The sequence below is a fragment of the Apodemus sylvaticus genome, chromosome 23, assembly GCF_947179515.1.
Source record: "Apodemus sylvaticus chromosome 23, mApoSyl1.1, whole genome shotgun sequence".
NCBI classification, from domain to species: domain Eukaryota; kingdom Metazoa; phylum Chordata; class Mammalia; order Rodentia; family Muridae; genus Apodemus; species Apodemus sylvaticus.
In genome coordinates this window covers 18,801,502-18,824,427 of record NC_067494.1, presented here as the reverse complement: position 1 = coordinate 18,824,427, position 22,926 = coordinate 18,801,502, and the positions used below count along the sequence as shown (strand labels likewise).

The 22,926-nt window shown below is 42.2% G+C and overlaps 1 long non-coding RNA gene across 1 annotated transcript in view; it reads right to left on the bottom strand.

The window, feature by feature from the left end:
• LOC127674153 (uncharacterized) overlaps positions 1-22,549 on the bottom strand; it is a 424,300-nt gene extending 401,751 nt beyond the window's left edge. The window contains exons 1-2 of the long non-coding RNA XR_007975304.1: positions 22,497-22,549; positions 22,168-22,225 (exon numbers count right to left, since the gene is read on the bottom strand). This is a non-coding gene — a long non-coding RNA (uncharacterized LOC127674153). The remainder of the gene's footprint in view (positions 1-22,167; positions 22,226-22,496) is intronic.
• Positions 22,550-22,926: the final 377 nt, after the last annotated feature.

Here is a 22,926-nt window from a genome sequence, read left to right as displayed (position 1 = left end):
TCTGTAATGGTAATGTGCATTCTCAAGTCCATTTCTCTTCATATCAGCCACATAAACTTGTGCAATAAACTTCTGTATGCAACAGTTACATTATCTGTATAACTATCTGTGAAGACTAAGTCGATTGTATAAAACACAGAGATTTATGCAGGCACAGTAAGGATTCTAAACCTTAGCAAATATTTCTCATACACACCTGCCTGTCATCAACTAAATAGTGTAAGATATGAAGGGTTTTTACAATTTCTATGTTTCATGTCATCTTATGCAAGTTGAGTTTCTGTTCATACTCTATCCACTATTACAACAGAGTCTCTGAACTTATCATTGTCAGTTGTCTCTAAAGAACCCTTATCTCCTGAAAGAGACCTGGATCAAGAGAGCAGCCAGCTGTGAGGCCCCTTATAACCCTTTGCAGAATGCTCAAATGTCACTGTAGTTAGAGCCATCGATTGTCATTGAACAAAGACAAATCATTAAAATTCCATGATTGACAAAAGGTGCGACAGATACAGACAGACAAATTACACCAATCTGCAACCACTGTTCAGCATCCACTTCTAGAAATAAACAGTCTGTGAGCAGAGGAACAAAATGTTCTGTGCTCGATAGAAGATGATTAGCATGGTTTAATGTGCTCCGATAAAAACAGTTTGGAAATCAGCAGGCCATGTCGCAAGAAGGAATAGAATCAGGATCCTGGAAAGATGGAGAGGCAAGATGTGACCTACTTTGTTCATAATGGGGCCACCCCCTGGATAATACTTTGATTCATTGACAAGGAGATGATCCAACACTGATACATTTTCTGCCTAAGCAATAAAGCAAATAATGTCGGTCACAATGACAATTCTGCAGACTGAGATTGCAGTGTTCCTTTGAGAAATGATAAGCTAGACCGTAATATCTACCTTGAAATATATTTCTGCTAAAGAGGTGTACACTCTGAAACATCCTCAAAATATTGACAATATTAACTAACCACTATCTTATTTTTTAAAAAGATATTTCTATATTTCTTATTTGTTATTAAAATGATGCTAAGTTTCTGGTCTCTTCATTTGTGTGTGTGTGTGTGTGTGTATTGGATTTTTTTTTTTTTGGTGGGGGGTTGGATTGATTTGGCTTGGTTTGGCTGCTTTGGTTTTCTTGTTGTTGTTTTTCTGGTTTTGGTTTTGATTTCTCTGTATAGCCCTGGCTGTTCTGGAACTCATTCTGTAGACCAGGCCTTCAATAACATGAGCTGTGCGAGTGACTGCATTGACCTCTCCATAGATCTGCTAATAATCTGCTTAGTTTGCCCAAAAGAAAGAAAACAGGAAAGAAGGAAGGAAGGAAGGAAGGAAGGAAGGAAGGAAGGAAGGAAGGAAGGAAGGAAAGAAAGAAAGAAAGAAAGAAAGAAAGAAAGAAAGAAAGAAAGAAAGAAAGAAAGAAAGAAAGAAAGAAAGAAGGAAGGGAGGGAGGGGAGGAGGGAGGAAGGGAGGGAGGGAGGGAGGGAGGGAGGGAGGGAGGGAGGGAGGGAGGGAAGGAAAGAAAGAAAAACAGAGCATCTTATAACCTATTCCTGGAAGTCTTAGATTCTGTCACGTGTACTGGTTACACAGACCATCCCAGCTATGCTCTGGATGGTAGCTTCTGAGTGTCATGAAAAAGTTAATGTGTGAGCCCCCCCTTGGGGACTGACTATCATAATCCTGGTGATACACATACCATGCTGAGGTTTACATGTTCAAGGCAGGCATATGTATACAAGATACACAGTATTTATCAAATCCACTTTCTTTCAAAGAGAGGAATGGCATGGTAAGGATATTTAGGAACCATGAGCAGGCTTAGTGGGTAAAGAATTTGCCACATATGACTGACAACTTGAGTTTGATCCCTGACACCTACACAGTGAAAGGAAACCAGTTCCTGCAATGATCCTCTGATCTCCACACAGGTGCCAAGGAACATGCATGGGCATGTTCACATGTACACATGAGACAAAGACAATAATAATAATTTTAAATTTTATTTTAATGTATACTATGAATTACATTGTATGAATTATGTGTGTGTGTGTGAGTGTATACACACACACACAATGTATTTTAACCATATGCACTACTGATTCCTCCAACTCTTTCCAGATCTTTCCCCCAACTCTTCATGACTTCTCTTTCCTTGTATGACAGTTTAATCAGTGATGCCTGGATTCACATGGTTGTGGGGCTATCCACCAGAGCAACGTAACAGTGGGCCATACTCCATACTCCCAAAAACTTGACTGTCCCTCCCTCAGCAGCCACCAAATGTCAATAACTCCTCGGCTAGGGATGGGACCTGATGAGCCCTCCATCCATGCTGGCATTGGGACCCACTGATCTTGTGCTGTCCTGCACAGGCTGTCACAGCAGCTGTGAGTTCAGGGCAGCCGCAGTTACCTTGTACCTGTAGGCTCCAATGTCTCAGGCATCCTTCCCCACCTCCTGCCTTTCTATTATTCTTTCCACTTCCTCCTCTGCAAAGTTCCCTGAGCTTTGGGGTGGTGGTGGGTTCAAACTGGTACCCTCCTTAGGTCAGAGTACTCACAGGCTCTTCATTCTAGCTCTTGGGCCAGGGATGAGTCTCTTCTGCATTAACCACTGCCCACAGCAAAAAAGAAAGAAGCTTCTCTGACCAGGTTGAAATCAGCACTGATCTAAAGATATAAATCTTCAGGAGGTAGTTTGAAAACGTGACCAGTTAGCAAAATAGCAAACATCGGACCTCCTCCTAGGGTCTTAGCCATGTGATTCTGAAAGGTTTGCTCTGCAGGACTTAAATTCCTTCCTGTGGTTCTGACAGGTTTGCTCTGCAGGACTTAAATTCCTTCCTGTGGAGCAGTTCTCAGATCCAACCATCAGGTAGGGTTATCCTTTTAACAGTCATGCTACCATCACACCTGTTGGCATCCGTCAGGTTTGTATTGTAGTATGCCAGGTCTAGCACTGGGTAAGATCATTGGTGTCTTTTTGTGCCCTCCCTCCCAACCCCTACCATGGCCTAATAGCACCTCTGACACTGTAAATGCTAGCCAGCAGAGAGGACATTGCCCAGTTAGTTCCAGATTTATTTCTTCACTTTGTGCAACCAAAGCATGTATTGTCTTCATATAACTCTGGGAAAGTTGTCCACTGACCTGTACATATATGACATGGCAAATCTCTCTGTCTCTGTCTCTGTCTGTCTCTCTCTCTCTCTCTCTCTCTCTCTCTCTCTTTCTCTCTCTCTCTCTCTCTCTGCCCTCTCTCTTTCTTAACAAAAATGAAAGGGAATCATTTGTTTTAATGTTATTTATGATAGTATTCATTCTCTCTATTTTACCCATCATCACCAGAGTTTGATAACCTTTTGATAATTAGCCTGGCTATTGTGAAAGTCCATCTAAACAACAACATAATAGTAATCATGATGTCTGTTGAGAGGCTGCAGAGGTGGATCAGTAGATAAAGTGCTTGCTGCAAAACAGGAGTACTTGCTCAATGTGGTGGCACACATCTTCAATTCCAGCACTCAGGAAGCAGAGGCAGGTGGATCTCTGGGAGTCTGAGACCTCCTGGTCTACAAAGCAAGTCCAGGAAATCCAGAGCTACACAGAGAATCCCTGTCTTAATAAATCAATCAGTTAATCAATCAATCAATCAACCAATAAATAAATCCCCACAGCTCATGTATAAATCCAAGCACGGCAGCACACAGCTGTTACTGCAAACTAAAGAAGGCATAGGCAGCTGGGCGTGCTGTGCATGCCTGTAATCCCAGCACTTGGGAGGCAGAAACAGGCAGATTTCTGAGTTCAAGGCCAGCCTGGTCTACACAGTGAGTTCCAGGACAGCCAGGGCTACACAGAGAAACCCTGTCTCAAAAAAACCAAGAAAAAAAAAAGAAAGAAAAGAAAGCACAGGCAGAGATAAGTGGACCCTAGGGGCTCACTTTTCATGGTCTAGCACAAAACAATGAGATCCAGGTTCTTAGGAGGAGTTTTTCCTCAACAACAACAACAACAACAACAACAACAATGAGAGTGGCAAAGAAAGCTCCCATGTGAATTTCTGGCGGCTATACATTCATACAGGTCAGGTCCACCTGTGAACATACACATGCTAATGCCACATTCATATAGGAGAACACACACACACACACACACACACACAGAGAGAGAGAGAGAGAGAGAGAGAGAGAGAGAGAGGAAGGGAGAGCTGTCTATTGATCAATAAACATAATGATTGACAGCATATTCCAGAGTATAGTTAATTTCAGAAGAGTGAAATGCTTTGTTTCCTTGTAACAACCACCAAATTTATTTTACAGGAGCAATCAATTCTTTATCATTCCAACTGATTATTAAATCTTTCCCCCATGCCTGGCCTGTTTTAGGTATCTTTAGGGTTTGTTGATTGTTTACTTATTTTAAAAGACAAGCAGAAACAAGTTGTTACAGAAGACAATACTTATGTATATAAAAGGTGAGCCAAAATCTAAAGTTACTTGGGATCTGTATCTCCAAATCAGGTTGCTGCAAATCAGAATCTCCCCTTTCCTTACCAGTTACATGTATAAGGCACCTTTAGAGAACCACTGATATCATAGCATACAGTGCATGTTAGTTTTATTTCCCACATTAAACATGCTAGGGTCATTTGAAAATGTGGGACAGCAACAATTTAGACCTAAGAGGATCCTACAGGTTTCCTCTTGTTCCTCTTTCTTGAAGTAACAGTCAGTGGCACTGCCCCTCTACATCCCTTGTCCTCCCTTCAAAGATCACATTAAAATTTAGGACTTTCTAATCTATGGAATGATATCAAATCACCACCAGCTGCTCAGTGTACATTCTCAGTGTAGTGAGGGCAGCTGGTCCTTCTGAGACTCTCCCACCACAGACATCTCCACACCAGGCCAGGTGCACAGGTTGGTTAAGCTGTAAGTGCTTCTTTTTAGGTGTTTAACTTTCTCCTTAAAATTAGTAATGAAATATTTAAAAGAGGGGGGCTCATGGTGGAAAACAGGAAGCATGATAAATACTGCACATGTGCACACATCAACACACACATTCAGTCACCTAGCTGTTAAAGAGTTTATTTTGCTTAGAATCGGAGTCACATTGCATGGTTTAATTCTAGAACAAATAAACTTTTTTTCTTGTTTTTCTTCTGCTGTTGTGATTCATCACATGACACTCATCTGAGCCAAAGATTACCCAAGCATTAAGCTAATTCCTTCTCTTGATATTTGTCCCAGCTAATTCCCATTAGTATCACATGACTCCCCGGAGAGTGGACCTCCCATGTCAGTGACTGAGGTAAATTTTATTTCCTAACCTTCATTTGCAAACTATCCAAATCTCACATTGTCCGGGTTCAGACACAAATACACACACACACACACACAACAACAACAACAACAACAACAACAACAACGATAATAAATTACCTTGCCCTTGCTTGGTTTCTGTCTGTAGCTTCATTAAATACTTTAGTGAATCTAATGTAAAACTCCAGCCTCCAAAACTCCTGCATAAATAGCACTTCAGGTGTAAAACCAAAAAGAAAACATTTTCAGACTTCACACCTAACATTAAAATCTAAATAGTACCAGCAAGAGAGTTATAAAATTTTCATACCTGCTTCTGTCTGGATCTCAAAAAGAAGCCTGCAGTCTCTCCACAGGGTAGGCCAATGTCACCCCACTTCAGAGAAGGCAGAAGGTTGCTAGGACCAGGCACTGAGCTTGCACACCCACAGGGGCATTAGTGCACAGAGCACACGCTGAGTAATAGTGGGAAGTGGGGAGTGGCTGGCTGTGGGGTGAGTCCAGCCTCCCCTGTTTCCATGGGCTTCATATCTGACTCTAGAACATGGACTGTCTGAGTCTCTGCTGGTGTGTAACAAACTGTCCCCCAAACCCACAGCTCATGACCACCGTGGTGTCACTTCTCAGTCTCAGGGTTGCCTAGGACTCAGTTGCATGGTTTGGCTGGTTGCATTTGAGGATGTTCGTGCAGCTTCCGACTATAGCAGGAGGTACCACCTTGCTCACAATTATTCCTTTGAAAGCCTAGACTCAGCTGGGACCTTGAGACAGTGGAGCCTTTCCTACAAATGATATCTCAGTGTGGTCTCTCCATCAGTCTGGCTCTTATTTTACATAACACTCTTGGGCTTAAAAGCACAAAACTGGAAACTTCAAGGCCACCTATGTCTTAATTCCAGAGTCACATTTCCTAGTGTCCTGGGGTGAACTGAGTCACAGCATACACGCAGGTTCAGACATTGGGGTCATCCTTAGAGAACAGCCAACTTACTTTAAGAATTAAGTTCTTCCTTCCATTAAAACCCCAAATCCTCTCTACTCTTTTTCTAGTTCCTTGTGTCATCTGTGTTTTGCCTAAACCTAAAAATATCACCTTCTTGTCTATCAACAGGAAGAATGTCCTGCATTGGCATCCACCCAAGGGTCTACATGGAGCTGAAGTCACATACACTGTACAATATTTCATGTAAGTTGCTTCATTTTCTTGTAGCTAGTTTATAAACAGAGATTCATATGCCTGTCAATTGTGCAAAGATAAACTTTCAATGGCATTAAATATACATTGGGGGGAAAAGTTTAGACATTTCCTGTTTTGTTGATTTTATAGTAAATCACAGAGTATTTTGTGGAGGCAGAAACTTTGAATGTCCAGGCAGGAGCATTAGGGCATAACTACAGACATTGAGACAACGGGACTGCAATATGGTTCAGCAGGTTAAGGCACTTGCCACCAAGCCTAGAGACCTGAGTTCTAATCCTGGTACCCATGTTGGAAGGAAAGAATTGACTCCAGCAGGTTGTGTTCTTATATCCACACGTGCTCTGTAGTATGTGCATGTGTGCAAACATGAATGCACAAGCACATACACAGATGAGTAACAAATGAGATGGCTAGAGAGAAGTTGGCTAAAGCAGTAGTCCTGGTACACAAGGCAATCCAGGGACTCTGAGATCTCTGAGCTTATGAGGATCACCATTCTTAGCCGAAACAGTGCAGAATTCTATGCAATGGTCCACTCCCATTACCATACCCTCAAATAGACACTTGTCACGACCTTCTTGATCCTTCACAGGCAAGACTGGCCTAGACCTTGCCTTTGGCTATGAAGGAGGTAAAAAAAAATACTGGTGGGTTCCCCATTGGAGTATTCCTGACCTCTGAAAGTCTCTCAGGGTGTTCTCCTTGATGAGGACCAGCAAACTAAATGTAGGTGGAAAAAATCAGAGGCAACAACAAAAGGAAAAAACCCCTGGCTGGCTGACCAAGATGCAGGAAAGTCCTCACCTGCAATCTCTGCATAGTCCCCTAGTCTTCCCTACCAAGTTCCACTTCCACACAGAAGATTGTCACAGGAGCAGCAGAGCAGTGACCTGCTTCAGACAAGGTCACATGCTTTTGCTGTGCCTTTGATGCTCTCTTCTTTGGGTTTTACAGCTTTGTCTTGATTGGCCTCTCCTCACCACAGCACATGCAAGAAGCCCCTCCCATCAGCAGATAGGTCTACATTTTCTCAGTCTTCTTCTCAATGACTCTTGGTTCTCTGGCTGATCACCCAAGGTACCTGACATCAGAGGAGAATGGAGACTTCAGACCCATAAGCCTGCCTGCCAAAGAAAGGAGGGAGGCTGATGCTGGCGTCAAGACCTTCTGGAAGTGAACCACTCCAGACTTGATGCTCCAGCTCAGGCTGCGAGCACATTCCTGCTCCTTCCACTAAAACTCAACACACAGCTGCAGCAGAGGGACTGGCTCCTGTGGAGGGGACCTATCTACAGTTCCTCCCTCTGGGACCTGCTGCTTCTGGGACCTGCTCTTCACAGAGGACTATTCTTCCTTGACTTTGGGGACCACCTAGAGCTGATGATTATATCTCTCCCACTCTTTCTTGATTAGTATTCAACTGCCAACAAGAGGCTTAGGGTTTCTATTTAGGAGGTGCTATATATATATATATATATATATATATATATATATATATATATATATAAATTTATTGATATATTTATTTACATTTCAAATGATTTCCTCTTTTCTGGACCCCCACTCCCTGAAAGTCCCATCAGTCCCCTTCCCTCCCCCTGTTTTCTCACCCAACCCTTCGCACTTCCCTGTTCTGATTTTGCGCCATACTGCTTCACTGAGTCTTTTCAGAACAAGGGACCACTCCTTCGTTCTTCTTGTACCTCCTTTGATGTGTGGATTATGTTTTGGGTTGATAAGAACCCAGGTATCCCGCAACAGAAGAGTGGATGCAAAAAATGTGGTATATCCACACAATGGAGTACTATTCAGCCATTAGAAACAATGAACTCATGAAATTCTTAGGCAAATGGATGGAGCTAGAGAACATCCTACTAAGTGAGGTAACCCAGACTCAAAAGGTGAATCATGGTATGCACTCACTAATAAGTGGACATTAACCTAGAAAACTGGAGTACCCAAAATATAATCCACACATCAAAGGAGGTACAAGAAGAACAGAGGTGTGCTATTTATATATTAAGATGTCTGAATTATTGTTCCCATGTTGGATGTAAAACTCCCTGTTTTTGCATCCCTTCACTGTCCACTCCAACCTTAGTGGTAAGTCAACTTCCCAAGGTGAGTAGAACTGTCTCAAGGCCAGAAGAGGGTCCAATCAGTGGCATCTTCGTTAGCACAGACTCTAGTCAACAAAGATTCCAGTCAGTGGGTTCTCCATCCACTAGGGACATCATTCGGTGGGAAGTCTAGTCACAGGCTGCTCCATTCAGGAAGCATTCAAGTGACTCCAATGAGCATAGGTCCTAGACAGCGGGGTTTCCGGTTTGTGGGGCCTCCAGTGAATGGTTCCTACATTCAGTGAGGATAGCAGTTAGAGGGACTTCAGTCAGCTTTGGTTCCAGCTAAAGGGGACCACAAACCCACAGGGACTGAATTCATCTGGTCCTCCAGTGGGTATATTCCTGAGGTCAGCAGGATCGCTAGTCACAGAAGACTCCAGTCACCTGTGATCCCAGTCAGTAGTCTTGACATTTCCAAGCATCTCTTTTGTGGAGAGGCATTAGAAGGTTCTAGAGACAGAAGCTGTCATTCCTGACTGGGTCACACCTAATTGCTCTTCCTGGAATTCTTCATCTTTCTCTCCTCTGGGCTGTACAGTGGTGAGAGATAAGAGGGCACCACAGTGGATTGTCTCATATGTGCTTTTCAACGAATTTTAATAAGTGTGATGTATTGCCAGAAATATATTTTTTAAAATGACTGCCAACAAGTTATGGAATAAAACTGCTTATTTGGTGGTAATAAACAACCAAAGTATGGTTTCATACAATATCAGTGACCTTTTTCTGAGATATTGCAAGCCTATAAATGGATTATTCATTGAGTCATGATGTTGGATTATTCATAATCTGATCACACAAGGCCTCAATGTTGAATGCTGCTACACTGATGACCAAGCTTTAGACATATCAAAGTGAGGACACTGACCATACAAATTGTCACACTCCATCTCTGGCCTACAAGCACTTGTTCATGTCACAGTGCAAAACATAGAGCATCTTTGCCAGAGAGCCCATGGTCTTAATATTTCAAGAATTACTTTAAATCTCTCCCTGTGGGCCCATCTGTGACTCAGTACAAACTCTTTGCTATGATTCTCTAATATAAGTTGTAGAATTTCATGATACTGGGGCCTGGAGAAAGCACTAAATTCCAAAAGCAAGGACCAGAGGATGGCAATGAAGAACTAGAACAAAGGAATAGCAGTGGAAGGCAGTGAGGCATTCAGTTATTTAGTGCTAAGTCCATCAGTGTCTGATGGTTTCTCTTGGAGTGACAAACTCATAATCAAAAGCAACTTGGGCTTTATTTCACATTACAGTTTTACACCCTCATCCATCCCTGAGGGAAGTTGGGCAGGAACTCAAACAGGGCAGTCCCAAAGGCAGGACATGCATGCTCTCAATGGCTTTCTCAACACGCTTTCTTACACTAAGACTGCTTGGCGAGGGATAGCCTGGCCCATAACAATCTGGGCCCATCCACATCAATCATCAATCCAAAGGATGCATCACAGGTTTATCCACAGGCCAATCTTGTGGGAGCATTTTCTCAGTCAAGATTCTCTCTCCTCAAAAATAGATCTTGCTGGTGACAAACAGACCTAAAGCTAGCCAGATTATCCAGAGCACCTGATGGCTAACACTTTTAGGTAAAAGCCTGCCAGAATCCTGATTTTCAGGATATCACTGACCAAGGTGATACAGATTTTTTTCCTTCCAATATCAACTACTAAGGTTAAATCTCTGATCACACACTTTATATCACAGAAAAAATATGTGTTGTGCATGTTAATAAATACATATCATAGACTATAGATACAAATGAATTATACACATATCTATCATCTACATTTACATACACACCTATGTAAATAGAGAGTTTAGAATACCTTCAAGGGATTAAAGAGCCAAGGAGTTGGAAACTCAAGCTGAGACGCTCATGGGATAAAATACAACCACAGCTTCGATAAATTACCACTAAGCGAATATTGTTCTAGCCAGTTTCCAGTGACTGCCCACCTTTGACTTCAGTACCAAATCTTGAGTGGACTATACTCAGATTTTAGAGAATAAGACTGGAAGTGGGAGGTAGAGGGCAGGTGGAAATAAGAGGTATTCAATAGTTTGTCATCAGAAAAAAAAATAATGATAGATAAAGCAGCCAAAGAGAAAAAATGAGATACTTCTTGAATCCTCTGTCTGTGAAAACTATAGAAAGTTATAATTAATAATTAGAAAGAAAGGGGGAAAGGATGCGAGATTGAGGAAAATACAGCATGTAATTATAAAAAAAAAACAGGTGCCTGTCTTTTCCCTGGACCCGAGGCCAGTGCTCTGGACCTTGTGGCTTAGATCTGAGATCGGCAACCCCAGCCCCACTTCCAGCTTGCCCAGGAGCTGCTGTGTTCTACTGGTTCATTCTGGCCTCTCTTGTTCCTTCTGGCTTAGTTTCACCAAGCTGCCATCGGTGGCCAGTTTCTCTCTCTCTGCCCACTTTGGCTCCCCGGATGAAAAACACTCAGACAGCATTATTACTTTAGAACTTGCCAGCTAGCACAATCCCTGGGCACAGAATCTCCTGTCCCCGACTTATCAGCTAGCCAGTGTCAGATTACCAACCTCCTTGGCTATCCACCATTGGCAGAGGCCACTGGTTCTGACTTCTCAGAGATTTTACATGATAGTTTCTTCCTTCTCCTTCCCAAGCCTGGCTGAAAAATCCCCTTCTCTTTTCCAGCATCTATTTTTCCTCCTGGGACCTGGAATCCCCACCTGTCCCTTCCACCCAGCAATTGGCTCCCAGTCTCCTTTATTGACCAAATGAAGAACCAATTAGGGCGCCAGGCTTTAGTATTGGCACCTCCTCCTACAGGAAAGCACATAGGATAAAGGGGTGGGAGGTGAGAATGTTTTGAGCATACTGTATGGAGAAACATAAACAACAGCCATCTAACCTTACTGCGCATTGTATAAGTAACACCAAAACCATCAAAAGACATGTATGCAAGAGGGGAAGTGAAGTATTGGGAAATGTGAAACTTTAAGATAAAATGCAGTTTAAAGGTGAAACTCTCAGATCCCTCTGGCTCTAACTATCTCATAGTGGTGCTCTTCCACCAGTCTCTATTTTAATCATACAGCAATTTTCTTGTCTCACATCTCTATGAGGCATGTAGTTATTGTCCCTCTATATCACAGAGAAAGAAGACATAGGTTGAAGAAAGCTGAATGATTTTTCCTAGATAACACAGAGAGCCACTGGTCAAACATGGCCTCAAGCACAGAAATTTGTAGAGTCGGGAGAACTAGCTCTCATTTTTACTATGCATATTCTAAAGTTATTAGAGAACATTTGAAACTTATAGAAAATACCTATATTTTAAGATTTAGCTTATCAACAGGAGCCTTCCAGTTTCTGTCTGTGGTTTGAGACCATCATCTGCCAAAGGGTTCCATTCCCAAATAGTACCAGGAGAGAGCAATCCTCCCAGGACTGCAGGCAGGCCTGTGAGTGCAGGTAGTACCGCCCCCACTGGCCAGAGGAAGCCACACAGAACCTTCAGGACAAGGGAACCAAGGGACTGCCTGGGGACAGGCGGTTTCCTATTTCTGTCTGCTCCCAGAGATGATCCTGGACCACAGAGCTACATACACAAATTCCACCAGGAGTGAACTGGTCTCCCAGGAGTGCCTACATACCTGTGAGCACAGGTAAGACCACCACTTCTCTTCAAATTCCTGGCCCAAGATAGACTGGCTCAGAGCCATCAGGACACAGGAACCAAGGATCATCTGGGGACAGGATCCTTCTGGCTACTGTCTGCATCACAGAGTTGACCTTGTAACACAGCTCTCCATACCTAAATTCCTCTTGGAGAGAACAGATCTTCCAGGAGTATTGACATACAGGCTTGCAGGACAGATAAGACACAGAGACAGCAAGGCCAGCTAACACCGGAGATAACCAGATAGCAAAAGGCTAGTGCAAGAACATTAGCAACCGAAACCAAGGCTACTTGACATCACCACAACTCAGTTCTTCCCCAACAGAGAGTCCTGGATACACCCAACACACTATAAAAGAAAGACTTTGATTTAAAAGTAGATCTCATGATGATGATAGAAGACTTTAAGAAGGACAAAAATAACTACCTCAAAGAAATACAAGAGAACACAGGTAAATAAATAGAAAACCTTAAAGAAGAAACACAAAAATCCCTTAAAAAATTTCAGGAAAAAAACAACAGAACAGGTGAAGACATTGAACAAAACCATCTAGGATCTAAACATGGAAATAGAAGAAATAAAGAAAACACAAAGAGAGACAACCCTAGACAGAGAAAACCTTGGAAAGAGATCAGGAGCCATAGATGCAAGCAAGCATCAACAACAGAATACAAGAGATAGAAGAAAGAATCTCAGGTAAAGAAGATATCAGAAAAAAACATTAACACAAAAGTCAAAGAAAATGCAAGAGGCAAAACACTCCTAACCCAAAACATCCAGAAAATCCAAACACAATGAGAAGACAAAACCTAAGGATACTAGGTATAGAAGAGAGAGAACATTCCCAACTTAAAGGGCAAGGAAATATCTTCAACAAAATTATAAAAGAAAACTTTCTAACCTAAAGATAGAGATGGCCATGAACATACAAGAAGCCTACAGATCTCCAAATGTGGGCCAGAAAAGAATGTCCTCCAGTTACATAATAATCAAAACACCAAATGTACTAAACAAAGAAAGAATATTAAAAGCAGTAAGAGAAAAAGTCAAGTAACATATAAAGGCAGGCCTATCAGAATTATACCAGACTTCTCACCAGAGACTATGAAAGCTACAAGATCATGGGCAAATGTCATACAAACCCTAAGGGAATGCAAATGCCAAGCCACGCTACTACACCCAGCAAAACTTTCAATTACCATAGATGGAGAAACCAAGATATTCCATGAAAAAAAAAACGATTTTTACATAATATCTTTCCACAAATCCAACCCCACAATGGATAATAGATAGAAAATGCCAAACAAGGAGGGAAAGGACACCATAGCATAGGCAAAAAAGTAATCTCCTTTCAACAAACCCAAAAGAAGATAACCACTCAAACATAAAAATAACATCAAAATAACAGGAAGCAAAAATCACTATTCCTTAATATCTCTTAATATCAATGGACTCAATTCCTCAATAAAAAGACATAGACTAACAGAGTGGGTAAGTAAACAAGACCCAGAATTTGGCTGCATACAGGAAATGTTCCTTGGTGTCAAAGACAAACACTACCTCAGAGTAAAGGGCTGGAAAACAATGTCCAAGCAAATGGTCCCAGGAAAGCTGGAGTAGCCATTCTAATATCAGATGAAATTGACTTTCAACCAAAGGTCATCATAAAAGTTAAGGAAGGAAACTTCATACTCATCAGAGGAAAAATCTACCAAGAAGCACTCTCAGTTCTGAACATCTATGTTTTGAATGCAAGGGAACCCACATTCATAAAAGAAACTTTACTAAACTTCACAGCACACATTACACCTCACACAATATTTGTTGGCGACTTCAACACCCCACTCTCCAGAGTTGTTTCACTTTGTGATTTTTTTTTATTGTTTCTACCTCTATTTTTAGATCCTGGATTGTTTTGTTCAATTACTTCACCTGTTCCGGTTGTGCTTTCCTGTAATTCTTTAAGGGCTTCTACCTGTTTACCTGTGTTCTCCTGTATTTCTTTAAGGGAGTTATGTATGTCCTTCTTGAAACCCTCTATCAGGATCATGAGCTGTCATTTTTAAATCCAAATCTTGCTTTTCCAATGTGTTGGGGTATCCAGAATTTGATGTTGTGGGAGACTTGGATTCAGACAGTGCCATGTTGCATTTCTTTCTGTAGGTAACGCTCCTATGTTTGCCTTTTACCATCTGGTTATCTCTGGTTTTAGTTGGTCCTGCTGTGTCTGGCTGGTGCTTCTCCTTCCTGTGTGCCTGCAACCCTGTCTCAGCACCCCTGGGAGAGTCTCTCTCCCCTGGCTCAGAGTGCTCTGGCACTGCCCAGCTCCTGGGTGCAGATGGCAGACCCTCTCCCACCTACTTTGACACTCTGGAGTTCTCTGCACTCTTGGCTGTACCAGCCTGCTCAGTTGCTGGAGAGATCTCAGCACCCCATTCTCATCAATGGAAAAATCAGGGAAAAACAAAATAAACAGAGACACTGTGAAACTAACAGAAGCTATGGACCAAATGGATTTAACAGGTATTTATAAAACATTTCACGTTAAATCAAAAGAAAATACATTCTCCTCTCCATCTTATGGTACCTTCTCCAATACTGACTGTATAACTATCACAAAACTAGACCTCAAAAATATAAGAAGATTTAAATAATCCCATGCCTCCTATTGAATCTATATGGTCTGAATTAAGCAATTAAAACTGGACTTAAATAGCAACAAAATAACAGAGATCCCCAATTTAAAAAAAAAAAAAGCTGAACAACACTCTACTCAATGATTACTTAATCAAGGATGAAAAAAGAAATTAAAGACTTTTCAGAATTTAAAGAAAATAAATGTACAACATACTCAAACTTATGGGATATAATGGTATCAGTGCTAAGAGGAAAACTCATAGCTCTGAGCGCCTCCAGAAAGAAACTGGGGAGAGCATACACTAGCAATTTAATAGCACATCTGAAAGCTCTAGAACAAAGGCCAGCAAATACACCCAAGAGCAGTACATGGCAGAAAATAAACTCAGGTCCGAAACCAACCAATTAGAAAAAAAAAAAAAAAAAAAAAAAGAACTGTACAATCAACAAAACCAGGAGTTGGTTCTTTGAAAACATCAACAAGATAGATAAACCCTTAGCCAGACTATCCAGAGGGCACAGAGTCAGTATCCACATTAACAAATCAGAAGCGAAAAGGGAGATATTACAAGAGAAACTGAGGAAATTTGAAAAATTGTCATATTCTAATACAAAAGCCTACACAACTGGAAAATCTGGAGGAAACACAAATTTCTTGGGAGATATCAAACACCAAAATTAATTTAGGATCATGTAAACCATCTAAACAGACCCATTATCCCTAAAGAAATAGAAGCAGTCATTGAAATCTCCAAACCATAAAAAGCCCAGGAACAGAAGGTTTTAGTGTAGAAGTCTATCAGACCTATGAAGAAAACCTAATAACAATACTCTTGAAACTACCGTGCAAAATAGAAACAGAAGGAACACTACTCAACGTGTTCTATGAAGCCACAATTGCGCTGATACCAAAACCACACAAAGATCCAACAAAGAAAGAGAACTTCAGATGAGTTTCCCCTATGAAAACCCATGCAAAAATACTCAATACAATTGGTGCCAAACTAATCCAAGAATGCGTCAAAAAGATCATTAAACACTCTGGAGTAAGCTTCTTCCCAGGGAGAGAGGGATGGTTCAATACATGGAAATCCATCAATGTAATCCACTACATAAATAAACTGAAATGAAAAAACCACGAGGTCATTTCATTCGATACTGAAAACACATTTGACAAAATTCAGCATCCCTTTATGTTAAAAGTCTTGGAAAAAAGAGGAATTCAAGGTCCATAACTAAGCATAATAAAAGCAATATACAGCAAACCAGCAGCCAACATCAAACTAAATGGACAGAAACTTGAAGCAATCCCACTAAAATCAGGGATTAGACAAGGCTGCCCTCTCTCTCCCTGTCTATTCAATATAGTACTTGAAGTTCTAGTCAGAGCAATTAGACAACCAAAGGAGTTCAAGGGAATACAAATTGGAACAGAAGAAATCAAGCTATCACTATTTGCTGATGAAATGCTAGGATACTTAAGTAAGCCCAAAAACTTCACCAGAGAACTCCTACAGCTGATAAACAACTTCAGCAAAGTAGCTGGATATAAAATTAACTAAATCAAATCAGTAGCCTTCCTGTACTCAAAGGATAAACAGGCTGAGAACAAAATTAGGTAAATGACACCATTCAAGGTAGTCACAAACTATATAAAATATCTTGGAGTGATTCTAACCAAACAAGTGAAAGATCTCTATAACAAGAACTTTAAGTCTCAGAAGAATTAAATCGAAGAAGCCCTCAGAAGATGGAAAAATCTCCCATGCTTGTGATTTGGCCAGATTAATATAATAAAAATGGCCATCTTGCCAAAAGCAATCAAGTGACCCAGAAAGAAAGAGACCTTTCACTCCAAGATGCCCGCAGCCTAGGGCCTGGGCCAAATGGAAGAAGAGAATTGGCGCATGCCTCTGGACCCTGTGCTGCTGCATGTCACCTGACACAACTAGTCAGAGGAAGGTGTGACCCCAAAAGACAGAGGGCACCCCAAGATGACAAGAAGTACAAGGTATGGTTCAGGTACATTTTTATAATTTGCTTTATCTATTTTTACTAATGTTTTGCATGTGGACAGTTCATGATTAGGTTCTTGAAGTACAGTGACTTATATCTAGTGCTATCTAGATAGTGTGGGATGTGGACGCTCATACAATTAAACACAAGTACAATACTTTCTTATTCCAGAAGTGTAGAACCAGAAAACCATCAAATCAAATAAAATCAAATTTCGTTAAATAGGACAATATATTCCTCCTTGGCATCTAAGGTCATGTAGGCCCCACAGGTATCTCTTGAAAAGTGTTATTTAACTGTGAGGAATCACCTTTTCTTTGTACAGGGAGGCCATAGAGGGTCCACCTAGTGCACTCAAACCACAGTCCACTCTACAAAGAGGAATGTCTGTCTTTACAGGACCCTTCTTAGATCTTTCCTGTATGTTTAAAGTAAAGACATGGCTAAGCATGGCCTTAGAATTATCCTCACATAGAATGAGCATGGTTGTAGAAGGAAGCTTAGATGCTCTCATGTTCAAGTAACCCCCAAGGACCATATCTTCTCCTGGCCTTACCAACTCAAGATAAATAAGTATAGCTAATGTTGTCCACCTGTATGGTCTCAAACAAAAAATAAAATAATTGGCATATTTCTTGAACAGTTTAACGTACCGTACTCCCTAGACATTAGGTTTAAGACCATATGAGATGTTGTTCAGACAACCATTTCTCATTAGTCATTTTCTTCTTGATAAGAAAAATCCTGCCCAGACATAGAATGTCACATCCTTGATACAACTCAGCACTGCATTATCGACCTGTAACCAAGAGAGATAATCCCCCTAGTTTTAACTGTCATTTGAGTCTTAGGTTAAATTGATTTTCTTTCTCTCTCTTTAGAAGTCATGTGAAAAAGACCTCAGTGTGTGTCTGGTCAGCCCAAGAGCTACCAAAGTGTCTGAAAGAAGATCCTGGGTTCATCACTCTCCAGACCAGCCTTGCTTCAGGTGCTACTACACGCAACATTTCAGAAAACAGTCACCTATTTAGTTTTTTATGCAGTGGCCTCTAGTATTCTCTCTCTCCCTTCTGCCCTTCTACTTCTACCGATGGCCCTTTAAATGGAGCCTCAGATATATACTGCCTGTCAAAATAGGAGCAGTTCCAGAACTCCTCATGGGAGTCCCCACTCTCTTGGAATGACAATTCCCTGGTTTATGCCCCCTCACAGAATGAAGCATCTGGGGGGGTCATCACCCACTTTCCTGACAACACTTAGTGTCAATCTCTGAGATGGGGCATGGAGGCAGTTTAGATGGACATAGGTAGACTAGAAAAGTGAGAGCAGGCTTCCTTATATAAGCCTTCTTATTCCCAGAAGACATTATGAGACTCATTGTGGGAGCTAAAACCATAAGGCAAGGGAGGACACAGGGGCCCTATAAAATACCTAAAGCAGAACCCTCTCAAAAGAATTCTAGACTTAGGTATCAACTATCCTATAGGAATACAGGTGCTACTTTTACTGTCTCCATGGATTCTGTCCTTCCTAGCATTCAATTCTTTCTTCATGCAAGGAAATACCTCAGGCATCTCCTAATTATATAACTCATTAATCTCATTATAGAACTCATATATGTGACCTCCATGATGTGGATTGGGTTTGAAGGGCTGTGACGTTTATTAACTTTGTCAAAAAATTACAATGCTAGCCTGGCTAAACCACTCAATATTTTAACAACTAGTTGTATGTAAGTAAAGGCTCAATAGAGGCCCCAACAAAGGGAAATCGGTGGGTGTGGTGGAGCGGTGGGAGTGTGTTGGGTAGAGTGGCACATATATGGATGCAGGGGATTGGAGGAGGGTTTGGGAATATTTGGGGAGGGACACTTTTGGGAGGAGAGAAATTGGGAAATGTTTTACTGTTGACAATGTAAATGAAGAAGATACTCAATAATAATAAAAAAAAAAATCCAAAAAAAAAAAAAAAAAGTAAGGCCGTGTAGCCTTCCAGTCTGGGCTAGTTTACCTTGGATACAAACTCTGCAGCCAGTCCCATAACAAACATCCAGAGGACGCGACACTATCAGGTTCTCTAACACATCTAGGATCATAGGATCAGAGGTGAGGAGAACCTAACATCTGTCTCAACACCACCAGGCTTAAATGAGACCATCAGAATCCAGGGACATAGGAACCTTCCAATCTTGGCTGGATTATATACTCAGGTCATCAGGATTGGTGACCCTCACTTCTACCTGCTGACCATTTTACTGGTCCCACCCTTTTTCAACTCTATGTGAGTCTGGGCATGGTGGTAGATACCTACAGTGCTAGCACTTAGGAGGCAGAGGCAGGGGAATCTCTGCAAATGAGGCTAGCCTGGTCTACACAGTGAGTTACAGGTCAACCAGTCTGAGAACCTGATGCCCATAAAATTCTCTATGCTTTTCATGGGGAATCTGTTATGCAGACAGAATATGGGTGAGGAGAGGTCTCGGGGCTTGAAGAAGATCCTGGCAGGGATGCAGTGGGTGGGGGACAGGGTGGGGTGGGGGGCTAGGGGGAATGCGTGTGGGGGTTGAATCCTTATACATGGCTGGTGAAGATGCAAATTAGTTCTCATTGTCCCTGCATGAAGACAGGGTCTAAACCTAGAGGTGAGGCAGAGGCAGGGTAACCTTGAATATCAGATACGCCTGTCTAAATATTCCAAGTTCTGGGATTACAAGTGTGTGCCACCGTGATCTAATTTTCTTGTTTGTGTTTCACGTGTTTTTCCTTGTTGTAGAGTTGGGGGTGGGTGGGTCTCACTCTGTAGCCCAGGCTGGCCTCAAACCCAACTTCTTTAGTCTCCTATGTGCTGGAATCAGTCACAAACCAACCATCCTATCTGTGTTGGGTTTAATCAGTCTTGCTACATGGTGCTGACCAGTCTCAGATCTCCAACAATCTCCTGCCTCAGTTTCCTTAAGTCCTGGGGTTACTGTACCCAACTTTTCTGTACATCAGAAACTGTGGCATTCGAAGCTCTCTTGGTACAGGATGAACGGGACCCCCTTCCCCTTCCTCTCCATCTCTGTTCTCCACAGACCGTTCTGCTTTGAGCTCTCACCGTGGCCCACATGGCCTTGCATTTTTAATTCTCCTTTAGATTTCCAAGATGCCAGGGTGGCCAGCCTGCACAGGTGAGGTCGGACAGCTGTTGGTTATTGTCCTTACAACGCACTCAGATCTCACCATGAGGAGTAAAGAAAAAGGGACTCTCCTTTTTTAGAGATACAAGTTCTACAAAAAATTAAGGAGAAAAATAAACCTTCCTGTTAAACTCTGGCATTCTACCTGGGTGGGGTGAACATGGCACTTTGTAATACACACACGCACGTGCACGCACACTCACACGTGTGTGCGCGCGCGCACACACACACACACACACACATCCTCCCTCAGTGAAAAAGGCCTCAGTTGCTGAGCTCACCTCTCTGTGGTTCCTTTGGACAGCTGTGAAGCGACTCCTCGTGGGCTCTCTGCAGACTCTCCGTTTCCTGGAGAGTTCATCTTGGCAGTGCAGACACCTCTGCATACACAAGGGGAGCAAACCTTTACTAACATGTCGCCATCAAACCATCCTCTAGGACCAGAACCTGGATCTCTCACCTGATGGTACAACTCACCGCCTGTGGGACCCTGGGCAAGGGAAACCCTAATCCTTCCTGGATAACAGGACCTGCCTGACAGGCTACTAAATGTGTTAACACAAGCAAAGTTTTCACTGAAGGGCAGAAATAACTGTTACTATTGCTTTTGTTTGTACTAAGTTAGTTCTGGACATAAATACTGAAATCAAACCAACTGATGAAGTGGCTGACTGACTTGACTGGCTGACATGGAACACTTTTACTGAAGGATTCAAAGCAAATCACCATAGAAGAGGAAGCGACGCTTCACAAACTCAGTTGAATTCAGTCACACTTAGAAGGATGTGACCGCACAAATGGAGGCCCACAGTGTGTGTCACTCGCTTTACCACCTAATTTGCGACTCAGCATTAGGAGTCCAGCTTAAGGCAACCCTATTGACATCTGACTCAAACCTAGGGTGGGCTATCTTAAAATGTCAGATAATCCTTGACTGCCTGTGTTGGCAGTAATGGTCTTGGAAACACCATGTTATGCAGTGGGGCTGGGGGAGCTGGCGCTCTGGGACGGCTAGAGATTCAATTCTTAGCAAAACAAAGCAAAGCAGATCTTTGGTGACAAGTTTAACACAGGAATGCTCTCTGGACAGAGCAACTAGTGCATAAGTGACCAAGCACGAGATTGCCACTGTCCAAGACCCTCACACAGAAATGAAACTGATCCTAGATGGGACTACAGAAACGAAGGCTGACTGCAGTTTTATTTAAGCTACTTTTGTTTTAAGATTTCCAAGAAACAGTAACTTGCCCAAAGACCACAGTTACAAGTTCAATAACAAGTTATGATGAAATCAGCATGTTTTAAAGTGTACCTCTCTCTTGAAGTCAGGATTAAGAGAGATGATGTTTAAATCTTTTATTCTAAGACTTGTCATAAATACACGTAATGGACATGTAAATTTCATCTGGGGGGTAGTAATGCACGCCCAGTAACACTAGCAATTGGGAGTCTGAGGAAGGAAGACAAGGAGTTCGAGATTTTCTTCAGGTGCACTGAGAATCCAGATCTAGACTGTACAGAAACTACAGAATGAGACAGTTTAAACTAGTTTAAACAAAATCCCCAAACAGACAAAATCCTATCAAGTTGTGTACATTTAAAGTCACCCATTAGACCAGGGGCTCTCAGCCTTCCTAACGCTGAAACCCTTTCATACAGTTCCTCATGCTGTGGCCATCCATCTCAACCAAAAATATTTTTGCTGCTTCATAACTGTAATTTTGCTACTGTTATGAATCATGATGTAAATATACATCAATACAGCTATATGTATACAAAATACAATACAGCTATATATATACAAAAATACAGCTATATGACCCCCTAAGGGAGTGTGACCCTCAGGCTGCAAACCATTGCCTTAGGGGCTGGAGAGATGGCTCAGCCCTTACAATCAGCCACACCAGGCAGTTTGCAGCCAGCTGGAACTAACTCCAGGAGATCTGACATCCTCTCCTGGCCTCTGTGGGCACACACATACACATGAGCGCTGACAGAAGAAGTACCTGTCTCTCCAGCGAGAACTCCTTTGGCTACATCACCATTTCTTTGCTCAGTGGTTTTCTAAAAAGAGAAAGAAACCAATATAAGAATTTTAAAGGGACGTTCCTAGTGGTAGAGTGCTCACTGGAGTACCTGTGAGGGACAAGGTTTGATCACTAAGCGGGGAGGTGACTGGAAAGGAAATAAAGTCAGAGCCAGCAGGGCCCAGGCCTGCAGTCCCCAGCCCTTGGGAAATAGGCAGGCATTATATGATCAAGGTCAAGGTCAGTGAGGCCAGCCTGAGGGCCCTGCCTCCCACAACAGAAGAGTGCTAGAAAGGCCATGCCAGCACCTTATCGGCTGCCTCCATCCTCCTGGTTCTTCTCATAATCTCTTCAAGTCGCTGCAAAAAAGCATACAGAAGGCCGATGAGATACACAAAGCACCCCAGCCTGGCACATGCCAGCGATAAACAAAACAGTAGCAGATTATTAAAACCTGGAGAAAGTATAATTCACTGTTCTTCGTCCTAATTGGAGTTATTAATAGAGGTTGGAACCATTTTAACTGCTGTGGTAGGACAACTTGCTTTGGGGAAGGAGGAAATTCTGGCGGCTTTCTTGGAATTAATACCGAGGGCCATTTCTTGAGCAAGGGTAGGACATTTTGTTCCTGACCTTTTGTTCTCAGCTTCAGGCAACTGGAGACCCAGGAAGGAGGCAGAACCATTGGTTGCCGTTCCAACCCTGGCCCAGGCCCTACCTTCTTCAACTCCAGGCGCT